Genomic DNA, 13079 nt, shown 5'->3' on the forward strand with positions numbered 1-13079 from the left:
ACTTCGCCTCTTTGGAGAATCATGGTGGGCTGAGAGTGTGGGACCATGCCCGACATGGGTGTGAGGCATCCGTGCTCATCGGTCATGCCCTATATAGGTGTTGTCGTGGATCCATGCATAGGACAACTGTCGGCGTTGATCGATTGTGGTCGTGTGCAAGATGGGTGGTGGGTCGCCCAGTTTAGGTTGCTCTTGACCCAAAGTAGGCGGGCATATCAGCTAGTCTTTTCGACATCATTTTGAATTCCCGAGGTCGATGCCACATGGCACACATCGGTTTGGGATTCTAGATCAACGACTCTACGACCGTTGGATTGAAGCGATATGAGCTGTACATTTTCCTTTAAATAGCGTCGTTGGTTGAGGTAGCTCCCTACCATTTGCTCACTTTCGCTTGTGTTTCCAAAGACCTCGACCACTAACTAGTCGATCCCTTAGTCTCCTTCTTCAGACTCAATTTTCTAGGTAAAGGACTTCTCCCAGAACCATGTCGTACTCAGACTCTGGTCCCGAATGTTATGACCTTCCTAACTTAACTAACACCAGCACTCCTTGTTCCACCTCATCCAGTAGTGAGGATACTGGTAGTGAATCCGAGAGCTCCCCTTGGGTGCCTGGAGTCCAAGTACTAAGGGACAGGACCGACCCTAGAGGCGCCAAGTGCGACTAGCGGGACAGGAAGTCTTTTGATGAAAGTATTGGCTCTATGAGGCCAAGGGGTGATGCCACTAGGAATGCCTTAGTGCATCCCGAAGTGGTGGAGCCGGAGGAAGCTGAGGACCCGACTCTTGAGGAGATAGTCGAGGCCGAAGGCCAAGGTGTGACGCTAATGCGTTATCCGCGCTCTGACCTGGACAGTGAACTCAGTAAGGGGCAAGTGAAGGCTCTTGCCGAGATGTACCATATTCATGGGGGTAATAGGAGTAGAATCCCCAGCGTCCGCGACAAGCCGTGGCAGCCAACTGAGGGGGATGTGTGTGTGCACGAGCACAACCTCCACTTCGGCCTCCGAGATCCTTAACTACTATAACATCTCCCCCAGTTAGTTAGCTTCGAACTCCGTTAGCACCATTATAGTCGTGTTGGTGATGGCCCGTCTTCGAGGTGTGTACGTTACTATGAACATCTTTCGAGGTTTGTTCGCCTTGAGGAAGCATCTAGCTAGGGCTGGCTTGTTCTACTTCTAGGGCTGACGAGGTAGAGTAGTGGACAACCTGTCGTCCGTCCACAACTGGAAGAAGAAGTATTTCTTCGTGTCCTATCCGGAGGGATGCCACTTCAGATCCGACTAGGGGAGGCCAGACATCTTGGTCGGTAAGGTAAGGTCGTATAATAACGACAAGGAGTCGAATGAGATGACCTGGATTTGGCTAACGGGGGATGATTCACATCAAGCCTTTGGTAGCAGAGGAAGCCTTGGTGTGAGCTGGTGTCATCCATGCCCGCCTTAGTATGGGCACTCTTGGCATTGGCTATCTACGTTGTATTCCTTCTTCATTTTTTCACTATTCTAACTTGTTTCATGTTGTGTTGCAAAGATGGGCGATGGCATCAAATAATGCATCATGCAAATGGAGAAGTCCACCAAGAGAGGCTGAAGCCAGGGGCCGTCGAAGAGGCCCACCCCAAAGGAACCGCTTCGGGCGAAGGCCCCCACTGAGGTTGAGAGGAGGAGGGAGGCTACGCCCAGGAGATCTACTGAGGCCCCCCGACCACCAAGGTGGAAGAGATTGGCGGTGAAGGACCACCGAGCCGAGGGTGTTGCTGGAGGCTCTTGGTAGTCCGAGTCCCACTCTTCTAACCGTCGTGACGACATGCTGTTAGCAGTTTGTAGAATCTTTTGCCCTAGCTGGAGTGTCCAAGAGGGTGACACCCTTAGAACCCTGGGGGTTGGCCGAGCCCTGGTGACCGGGATGCTCTCGGTAGGGGATAGGCTGTCCTGGACCCAAGTGACCATCTAGGGGGTTTGGGAAACCTTGTTGGATTGGCTGGTCGAGGTGAAGTTTCTTCTCTTTATACTTAGTCATTTTTTCCTTCACTTTGCTTTCTGATTTGATGATGTTTTGTTCCTTACAGACGTCTTCCACCGTCGTTGACCTATGCGACAAGGTCAAGGTCCTTCAGCAGCTTAGAACCTCGTAGAAGGAGAACGACCAACTGAAGTGTCAGTTAGACGAGGTGTAGACCAGCTGAGAGGCATTTGTTTTGGTAGCTCGTGGGGAGTGTGACCGTCGGAAGGAGCTAGAGGCCGAGGTCACAGTGAGGAGGGAGTAGTTGAGGGCTGCCCGAGCTTCCTTGAACGAGGCCAAAAAGAAGCTCAAGGAGGCCGGAGAGAAGCTCCAGGAGTCTGAGAGGAAAGCACAGGAAGCCTCGGCTTGGGTCATTGAGGAGTGGAAGACCATCGAGGCCTATAAAGAGGAGATGGCCCGATTTGGTGTCACTTCGTACTTGGAGGGCATCGAAGAGATGAAGGCCCAAGTGTTGGTGCTCCAACCGGATTTCGACATCAGCATGTTGGGGGTCCAATCCGGGAGTGATCCGGCAGCCGAGGTAACAGGACTGGGCCAAGAGCAGCTGTCTGAGGGCCAAGTCTACGATGAGCAGCCTGCACAACTTGAGGCAGTTGACGAGTGTGTGGACGCCGAGTCTTAAAGTTGCTTCGCATAGGGCAAGGACCTCTTATGGATAATTTTTTTGTCTATCCTCCTCATACAGCTCTAAGCTCTCTTGTTTTTTTTTTTCTTTTTGTTTTGCTAACTTTTTGTAAGGGGCTCGGCCTCCCCCATCTGAGGCTGGTTTTTTGTAAAGTGCCAAGTTCAAATGAATATTAATAGAAATACATTCAGTTTTTTGCAAAATTTGTGTTGTTTCTTTCTTTTTCTTTTTCTTTTTTGTGCAAGGGGTTGATGCCCCTCTTCGGTGAGGCACGAGTTGCAAAAACTTGTCTACTTCTTACTTAGCCACTTGCTTTAGGATTTCTTGATAAGGTAGTTAGGCCGAGGCCAAGCCTTGTCGCCAAGGACTTGGGACTCCTTTCCTTGGTGAGAGGGAAAGGGAGGCGATTGCCTTAGCTTACCTAACCTATTCTTCTTTCCCGTTAAGGTAGTTAACCCGAGGCCAAGCTCCACTGTCGAGGACTCAAGGCCCCTTTCCTTAGTAAGAAGGAAAGGGAGGCGATTGCCTTAGCATGCCTGGCTTAGCCTTCCTTAGGGACTTAGCGAATGGACTCATGCACAACCAAGGCCTAACAAGTGGTGCCTGCCCTAAAGGAGCCGAGGCCTAGCAAGTGATATAGGCACATATGGCAAGGCCCGAGATTACGCCACGTGGCATCAGCCGGATGAGATCCTGGTCGTTCAACTCTAACTGCCTCTAACCACTCCATGGCAAGGTTCAGGATAAAAGGGGGTGCCCAACTTAAGGTAAATCCAACTTGCTTATTCTTACTCTTTAGCTTTCCTACTCTCGAGTGACCTCGTTTGAGCCCTTGTCTCAAGCCTAGTCCGACCCCCTCTTAAGCACTTGACCAAGGTTTAAAATTTCGATATGATACACCCGATACTGGGCGTATTGTATCATATCTTTGAAAAATAGAGACGAGACATGCATGGAAATTAGGCATCTTGTCTTTTTTCATGCGTATCGAACCCGTATCGGAGCATATCGGGGCATATTGGTAGAGTATCAACAAAAAAGATATTTCAAAAATTGGAAAAAAAATAAAGGGGGAAAGCAAGCTTCTTTTCCCTAAAATAAGCCTTCTTTCGCCCCTCAAATGACTCTAAAACTCCAAACTTCATTCCTAGAGTGCTAGATTTGCAAAATTTTGCAAGAAACAAGTGTGAATCATTATATTTTTTGAAGATTTTTCAAAATTTGAAAAAAAATATGACAAAAATAGGTAAATTTTTTTATCTTTTATAATATCTTGTGATTTCTTTTTTTTTTCTTGAATGTTTAAATTTATGTTGAACTACATTTCTTACATTCAAAATCCCAATCTTTTTGTGCTATTAGTAGATTTATGGAAGTTTCATTAAGATATTTAGGAAAAATATAAATTAACAAAAATATTGAAAATGTAAATTTTTCTCTACCTATAAAGACTAAATATGTTTTAGATCTATGGATTTATCTATCATATCCATAGAGCAATTGAAATTTCTTCTTTAATAATTTTTTTTTATTTTTTATATTTTTAGAATTAAAAAAATAAATAATAATTAATTATATTTTATCATTTGATCACAACAATTGAATATACTATAATTCTATGGATGATCTATCATATCCATAGAGCAATTGAAATTTCTTCTTTAATAATTTTTTTATTTTTTATATTTTTAGAATTAAAAAAATAAATAATAATTAATTATATTTTATCATTTGATCACAACAATTGAATATACTATAATTCTATGGATGATCTATCATATCCATAGGCCAACTGAAATTTCTTCTTTAATAATATATATTTTTTATAATTAAAAAAATATAAATAAATAAATAATTATATTTTATCATTTGATCACAATGATAGAATATATTATAATTCTCTGGATCATCTATCATATCCACAAAGCAATTAAAATTTCTTCTTTAATAACTACTTTTTGAATATATTATGTAATGCTTATTTATTTTTATAATTTTTGAAAATAAATAATAAAAAAATATTTAAATATTAAACAATTACTAATTATATTTTCACTTAAAAGTTGTGCCAATGTATGTTTTGTGGTTGGATAGGAGAATTGGGTTTTCCCATTCCATAAAACATTAAAACTTAAGATTTATAATTTATAAATTATAGTTAAGCATGGGATTTTTAATGAAATTATAATTAATTACAGTATATTTCTTCATAAAATCATTAAAATATATTAATTTAATATATATACATCTCATTGAGATTTTATATTTAATGTTATTGATGCATTTTTATGATTTATAAAAATATTTATAATGTTTCCAAACATATCTATACGTGTCTTAGTCTCAGTTTGGAAGTACCACAAATACAAATTTTTCTTCCAATTTGGAAGTACCACAAATACAAATTTTTCTTCCATATGCATATATATCACTATACATCTTTTGTCTTTATACACTTGGCATTTTCATACTTTGAACCTTACAACTATTGACCGTCGAAGTCTGCACGGGCCTTTGACGTATTATCTTCCAACTCTCACGTTGGAGGACTCGTCGGCCTCCGCGAGAAACAAAAATTAACTTGTTGCCCTCGGCCCCATCGCAGCAACACTCTCCGTAGCTAGTCTCTGGCGTCTCGAGTCAGTAACTGTGCTTAAGCCATCAACGACTTCTAGATCTGAACCAGCACCGCCTCATCGTACTCCTTCAAAGCCAACCCAGCTCCGGCCGCCCCAACCGCTTCCTTCTGTTCAAAGTTCAAACTTACCGCCGTAAGCTCCACCCAGGCCTTTCGACGCCAGCCACTCCCGTCCAGCCTCTCGTACTCTCTTCTCTTCCAGTACCCCTTCGCAAACGCCCCTTCCATCTTACACCTCAACAACTTCTTTCTTCTTCTCTCCCGGAATCAGAGAGAGAGAGGGGGGAGATGATTTCACCCCCTACTCGTTTGTTATATCACCCGCACCTGTTCTTCACCTTCATAGACCCCTTCGCTCTGGTTGCTGTCGAATTCAAATCCACCGACGGCGACGACGAAGTGGAGTATCCCAAAACAGAGCAATTAACCGAAAATGAAGGACCCGATCGTTGTGGGGTTAAGAGATTTCTCGACAGCAGCTTTAGCAGAGGCGGTTGTGCTTCCTTGGCGCATAGCCAATGACTTTCCGTAGCCTGGCATCTTTCCTCGGAACCCATTTCTCCGGTTTCACTCCTCGACCCTTCTCGCTCGCTGGTTTTCGTTTTCCTCAACGCAATGAAATAAAGCATATAACGGTATCAGCGAATCACGTTTCGGGAAATTCCTGAGCTATAACCAATCTTTCGATGCAAAACACAAACGGAATCATCAATTATCGCTTTTACAAAGAAAATAGATAATTAACTTTTTCTAAATCAGATGCCGCTGCAGTCCGTCCGAGATTGAAATCGGATGAGCAAAGTCCCTCTGTTGCTGCTCAACAGAATCGGATGTCGTTGCAGTCCAGCCGTCAAAAATCGGATGAGTGAAGTTCCTCTGCTGTTTCCCAACAGAAATCGGATGCCGCTGCAATCCGGCTGTCGGAAAGACGAGATGTCGATTTCTGTTAACGGATCCATCAGTTCCCGGCGTTTTGATTGGTCAAAATTCTTTGCAGGGGTGTTAACGGTATTAGAAAATTCAATTTCGAATTCGATATTCGATATAATCTAATAAAATTTGGATAATTCGAATATCTAGTCGTTCGAATTCGGATATCTTATTGTTACCGAATAGTTAGTCGGATTCGAATTCGGATGTGATCTAATTCGATTCAATAAATATCTGAATTCGACCGATTATTTAATTTTTATATGTAATATAAAATATTTTATATAATTTATATATAATAATTACGTTATATAAATAATTTATATATTTATATACTTTTTATCAATAAAATATTTATTTTATATATTTATTAATTATCTAAAATAATTAATTAATCGAATTCGAATTGAATCGGATATTTGAATATTTAATCGGATTCAAATTTAGATATTAATTTTCAGTATCCGTCAGATATTGAATCAAATTCGGATATCAGATTTTCTAATCGGATTCAAATTCGGATATTGCTTGATCCAATTCGAATTCGATCCATTTACACCCCTTTTAATATCAAGTTTTTTTGCATGTTACATAATATCCAAAGTACCCTCTTTCCAAATTGTCGTTGGAGGCTTTCCTGGGCAGTCCAGAGAAGTTCTTGTATAGTCACAAGGTATACAAGGCTGCTGGTAAGTTTGTCTTTAAGACACATAGTTCTAATCTTCATAGATGTTCTAATCTTCTTCTCTTTTCCCATCATTAACATCTCTTTGTTTACGTCTTCTATGGTTGCAGGAGACCTGAGAGGGACAGAAAAGGGTTGCAATAGAAAAGGTAGTAAAGAAGGTCCAACCTCAAAACCCACCATATAATAAATCGCCGTTGCCAAGAGAAAGGGAGAGGGAAGAGAAAGAGAGAGAATAAAGGAGAATGGGAGGAGAGAGGATACTGGATGGAGAAGAACACTACCTCCCCGCTGCTGCTATAGAGACATAGAAGATGGGTGATGCGTCGCGCACGGTTGTGTCTAGTGTCAAGAAGAAGCAAGAACCCACCTTCCCTATCTCTGCCGCCCTCCCTCTCCAATGAAATCAACTAAGAGGGATGAAGAGTTATTGTTCATCGTATCCCACCTTGAGATGAAGAATAGAGTAGTGGCAGCAAGAGATCTCTCTCCTCCCAGCAGCAAGAAATCTCTCTCCTCCCAGCAGCAAAAAATCTCTTTCCTCCATGTTTCTTTCTGCTCCCCACACATCATTCACTCATTAGCTCTATGAAATTCAAGCTCGGGAATTCGTTTTTCTTCAATAGATCCATTCGGACCGCTTCTGTGTTATTTCTCTCACAGTAAGACAAGTGGTCAGCTATCGAAACAAGTTGAGACTCCTTGTTTCGTGGATTAAGTGCATATTGAAATCCAGTACAATCGATTCTCTACATGGGCCCATTAAACAAAATCGGTGTTCGAACAGGCAATCTGAAAGGATCAAATTTCTAAAGTAGAGAGAAGGAGGGGGAGGGCAATAGAGATCTCTGCCCGCCTGTGCATGCTCCGCCGTTCAATAGTTGCAGCCACGTTGATGGGTGGCGCTCCCACCCTCTTTCGACTAATGGGGCAAGTGTTTGAGTAGGGTTTTGAGTTAAGTTATACAAACACAAATGTAACTTCATAGAAGGGTAAAAGAGACATTTGACTTTTTTGGTCCATGCTTAATGACTCAAGAAGATTTAGACAATTGTCAGAAACAACAAGGATAGGGATAATCAATTTTCAAACAGTAAGGATGCACTTAGTCAATTAGCTAAACCATAAGGGTGGCTTAAGAAATCTATCCTAATATTAATTATTAAAGGGTAGTTTGGGCATTTAAAAAAATTTAAACGGTCAAATGAGAATATTTTTGAAGTCAACTAACTAGTGGAGGGGGTTTTTGTCTAATGGCCAAAATTCAGGAGGATCTTTGTCGCAAATTAAAGTTCATGGAGTATTTGTCACTAACCCCATAGTACGGGGTTCATGTAATTTACCCCTTTTTTCAAATTTTAACTAGCGATGGCCCCTACTTCGTAGGGGTAGAACATGATGGTAAGTGGCTTACCAAAGGTAAATTATTGTATAGGAAAAAATTTTGTGAATGGTAAATTTTTTAACTAAAAGTTTATTAGAAAAAAGATCTATTTAAAATAAATAAAATTTATGAATAATAATATATTTAGTTTAATAAAATAGAACATTAAATAAATAATTAGGGCGGTCGCGCAATAGAGTGAAAGAGAGATTACTTTTGTCATTGTATTTTGTTTTATATAGTGGCATAATTGTAAATAGCTAAATAATAATTAATTTAATTTAACAAATAAATTTAGTAAAATAAATGAAATAGATAGACAAACAAGTGAGAGAGATGGAGATAGTAAATATATACACGATTCTAGGTCTTACTTTGTTAGCAATAATAATTTGTTAGATTATTAAATTATTAACTAATAAAATAATTTAGTAAAATAAGTAAATAAATAAATAAAAGTTTATGTATTATCAACACAAAATTGGTAAAGTCTATCTCAAATTATTTAATTAATTAATTTAGCGTTGTTAATGGGTCAGGCTAAACTATCAGGTCACCTAGCCCATGAACAAGTCTAGTTGGTCTAACCTATACCTCTACTATCTTAATAATAAATGAGTCTTTATTTATTTATTTTATGAAATTAAATTATTCATTTATTTATTTAGTAAAATAAGTAAATTATTATCCATCAATTTTATTTATTAAGTTTACTAAATTATTAAATTAAATAATAATTTATTTACTAACAATTTATTTCTCTCTCTCTCTCTCTCCCCTAAGCCCAATATGTAGGGTTGTCAACCGGTTAAGTCTCATTTAAGATATCCTACACCAATCCCGTCCCAATAATAAATAAACTTTTATTTATTTATTTACTTATTTTACTAAATTAATTAATTATAAGTGTTGCCAATGGGCTAGATCAAGTCTTTGGGCTATTAGGCCCGCTCTTGGTCGGGCTTGGACAAGAATTTAGGCTCATAGGCTCAGGCACAAAACACTAGGCACGACTTTTTTTTTTCAAGTTTGAGTTGTCAACATGCCATCAGGCTACCCAACCCGCTCTTGGTTGGACTTGGACAAGAATTTAGGCCTCCAAGCTTAAGCTCAGGCCCAAAACACCAATCATGATTTTTTTTTCAAGCTTGAGCTGTCAATGAGTCGTTAGGTACTCAGCCCACCATTGGTTGGGCTTGGATAAGAATTTAGGCCTCCAAAGCTTGGCTCGGGCCCAAAACACCAAGCTCGACTTTATTGGAACTGGTCCAAGCCAATGTTTTAAAAACTAAACTAAAGGCTAAACCGTTTTTGCCTCTAGGTCGTGGGTCACCGATTCTATATGTAATACATATATTATTCTATATTAAAATTTTTTATTTATAAAAACAATATTAAAATTGCAATTTGAGGCCAAAAAAATATTTTGAGAAAATAGAAGGACAAGGTGTCTATGGCTCCTTGGGACTCATACATCTTGAAAAGTTATCAAAAATAAAAAATAAAAAAACACCTCAATCAAACATTGGATTGCAAAGTTATGGCCTCCTGAAGTTTGCATACACATTGGGTGTGCTACCCATAACCCAGTCACTGGGTCGAACGGGTCAACGGTCCAACTGTTTAGGCTAGACATTTTTTGACCAAGTCAATGATTTTTTTACCTCCCTCCAGGTTTTACTCAAACCAAACCCGGAATCTTGATCGGGTGATGGTTCAAGCAGTTCAACCAGTCAAGTTCAACCAAACCTAACCCATTGGAAACCCTCAATATTTTTAATTTAGTTTAAAGTTTTTTATTTGTAAAAATATTAAAAATTATAATTTGAGGGCAAAAAGGGGTTTTGGCAAAAATAGTTACTCAGAATTAAAAAAAAAAATCACCTCAATCGAACATCAGAGTGCAAAGTTATGGCATCCTAAAGTTTGCATACACATTTAGTGTGCAACTTGTGACCTGGTCACTAGGTCGAATGGGGCAATGCTCCAACCCAAAATCCTAATTTAGTGATGGTTCGAATGGTTTAACCGATTGAACCAAACCCAACCCGTTGGCAACCCTCAATATATTTTAATTCAAATTTAAAATTTTTATTTGTAAAAAAATTAAAAATTTAAAGTTTGCATACACATTTAGTGTGCAACCCTTGACCCAGCCACTGGTCAAACAGGTCAACGATTCAACCATCCGTGTCGGAGGGTTTTTGACCAAGTCAACGATTTTTTTTACCTCCATTCGGGTTACTCAAACTAGACTTGGAATCTTGACTAGGTGATGGTTCAAGCGGATCAACCGGTCGAGTTCAATATTAAAAATTGCAATTTGAGGCAAAAAAGTTTTTTGGGCAAAAATAATAGGGCAAGGCACCTATGACTCCTTGGGACACATAGATCTCAAAAAGTTACAAAAAAAAAAACTCAATTGGACATTGGAGTGCAAACTTATGGCTTCTCAAAGTTTGCATACACATTTAGTGTGCAACCCATGACCTAGTCACTGGGTCGAACGAGTCAACGGTCCAATCATCCAAGCTGGACAGTTTTGACCAAGTCAACGATTTTTTATCTTCCTCTGGGTTTTAGTCAAACTAGATCGAGAATTTTGAATGGGTGATAGTTCAAGCGGTTCAATTGGTCGAGTTCAATCAAACCCCAAAAAGTAAAATGAAAGAGAGATAATTTTTAGCAAATATGAAAGAGGTAGAAGTTTAGTGCATCATTGTAAATAGTTAGTAGTGGCACCATTGTAAATAGATGTTTAGCATCAAAGAAAAATGAGAATGGACATGTTACCATTGCTTTTTTGTTTTATTCAATGACATCATTACTTAAATTTTTAATGGTAAATATGATATTGATTTCACATGCCCCAAATTCCACACGTGTAGATGCTTTTTACTCTTTTGTCATGCAGTCACGTCTCCTCCTCTTATGCCCCAAAGAGTTAAAGATACGTTATGATATGAGGTATTGTATCAATACTTTAAACCTTGATAATCAAGATGGGTGTTACATGGCAGGCTTTCTAGAAACTATAAGGTGTCCCCAAAGAGTTAAAACATTTTATGGAGGCCTTTGTCAAATGTGCTCTCGATTTCATAAGTAGCTTATGCCACGTTTGTAAGATCATGGACCGGTTCTTTTATTGTCCAACCATGAGAGTTGTTTGGTTCGGTTCAATTTTAGGCTAGGATTAGCAATAGATTCTCAACCAAACATGTCGTTACATAGTTGGCTAGTTTTCTGGTGGGACAAAGATAATGGCAAGCGCGGAAGGTTAGATGTGAGGTTCATGATGGGAAGGACTTCAATCCCATTACATGAAGGTTAGATAATGCATTGAATGATTCTCAGGTTGTCGTGCAACCATCTAAAAGATGGACTAGATCTGCTTGTGGCCCTGGTGCTCAAAATTAACATTGATGGTGTGGTAGGCTTCACTAGGGTGGGAGCTAAAATAATAATCAAAGATCACCATGGATCGTTTGTGGTGGCTCATGTTGTTGTCTATTTTTTTTTTTTTTTGCAAAATCTGAATCTCCTACTCATAGAAGAACACTACAATTGTACATTGAGAACATCTCCCCATGAATAATGACATTATAAACACGGAAGATACTCCCTATGATCCACTATTAATTGGTTTGGAAAATCTTATGTATTGGTGATAATGCTCCAATTGAACTACAAGGAACAATATGATAAATATATATCTTGTTAGGATTGCCTGTTATTCTGTATTCTAAGACTGAAAATATTATTGGACTTCATGCTAGTCAAGATCAAAAATTGGAATATCTAGCCAACACTATTGGACATTATTCTATCCCGGCTGGAGAATGATTTAGTTAACTAGTTGAGTGGCAGGTGTAAGAGGTCACTAAGAGGAGATAGAAAATTCTCTGGTTACTAGAGAGAGGTATCAATTGGACCGGATTTGGTCCAATCCGATTCGATCCACTTTAAGTCCATTATAAATGGACCAAGTACAATTCAATCCAATGAATATTTTGGATTGGTCCAATTCAATGTCTAGACCATTCAATTTGTTCAAATTGATTTTAGTTTACATTAATTCCAATCCAAACATAGTCTATTGACACCTGTCTTCTTATCTTCCATCAACAAGTTAGATATTGATTCAATCCGACCCAATCCAATATAAATCAATTATTAGTATTCAGTTAGAATTTTAAAAGGAGAAATCTTTTATGCTAAGATGAGCTTAATTGGTAGTGCTACAATCATTGTAGTAGAGATGAAAGAGGCCTTCAAAGCACACAAAATTGCCAAGCACTTCCTAGCCTCACACATCATAATAGAGTGAATTAAAGTGCTCAAAGGTGATCTTCTTCCCCCATGAAGAAAAATTTAGATTGTTCCGAACTGCAATAAGACTTATTTGAGATTTACACATGTCAACAAGTACAAAAATTCAGAGAAGGAAATTTTGCTGCAAATTGACTAATAAAGGATTAGAGCAAGAAGCTACCATTTCTCTTAAATTTCCTTAGGATCTTAATTTTATTGCTTTTCTGGAGTCGGTGGGGAGAGTTCTCCATTGGCTCCTGTAATTGCTTAGGTTGTGTTTGGAATCAGTGTACACCGATGATATTTTACACTAAATTGTCATTAAGTGATTGTTGTATTTTTTAAAAATGTGATGCAATCAGTGTAAAGTTTTACATCAATTTTATTGATATAGTATCTACATCGATAAAATCGATGTAAAACTTAAATATGATAGTTTTACACTAATTCACGATGTAAAGCCCCACTCCATCCAA

Source organism: Nelumbo nucifera, chromosome 3 (assembly GCF_055504915.1).
Source record: "Nelumbo nucifera cultivar China Antique chromosome 3, China Antique-T2T, whole genome shotgun sequence".
NCBI classification, from domain to species: Eukaryota; Viridiplantae; Streptophyta; class Magnoliopsida; order Proteales; family Nelumbonaceae; genus Nelumbo; species Nelumbo nucifera.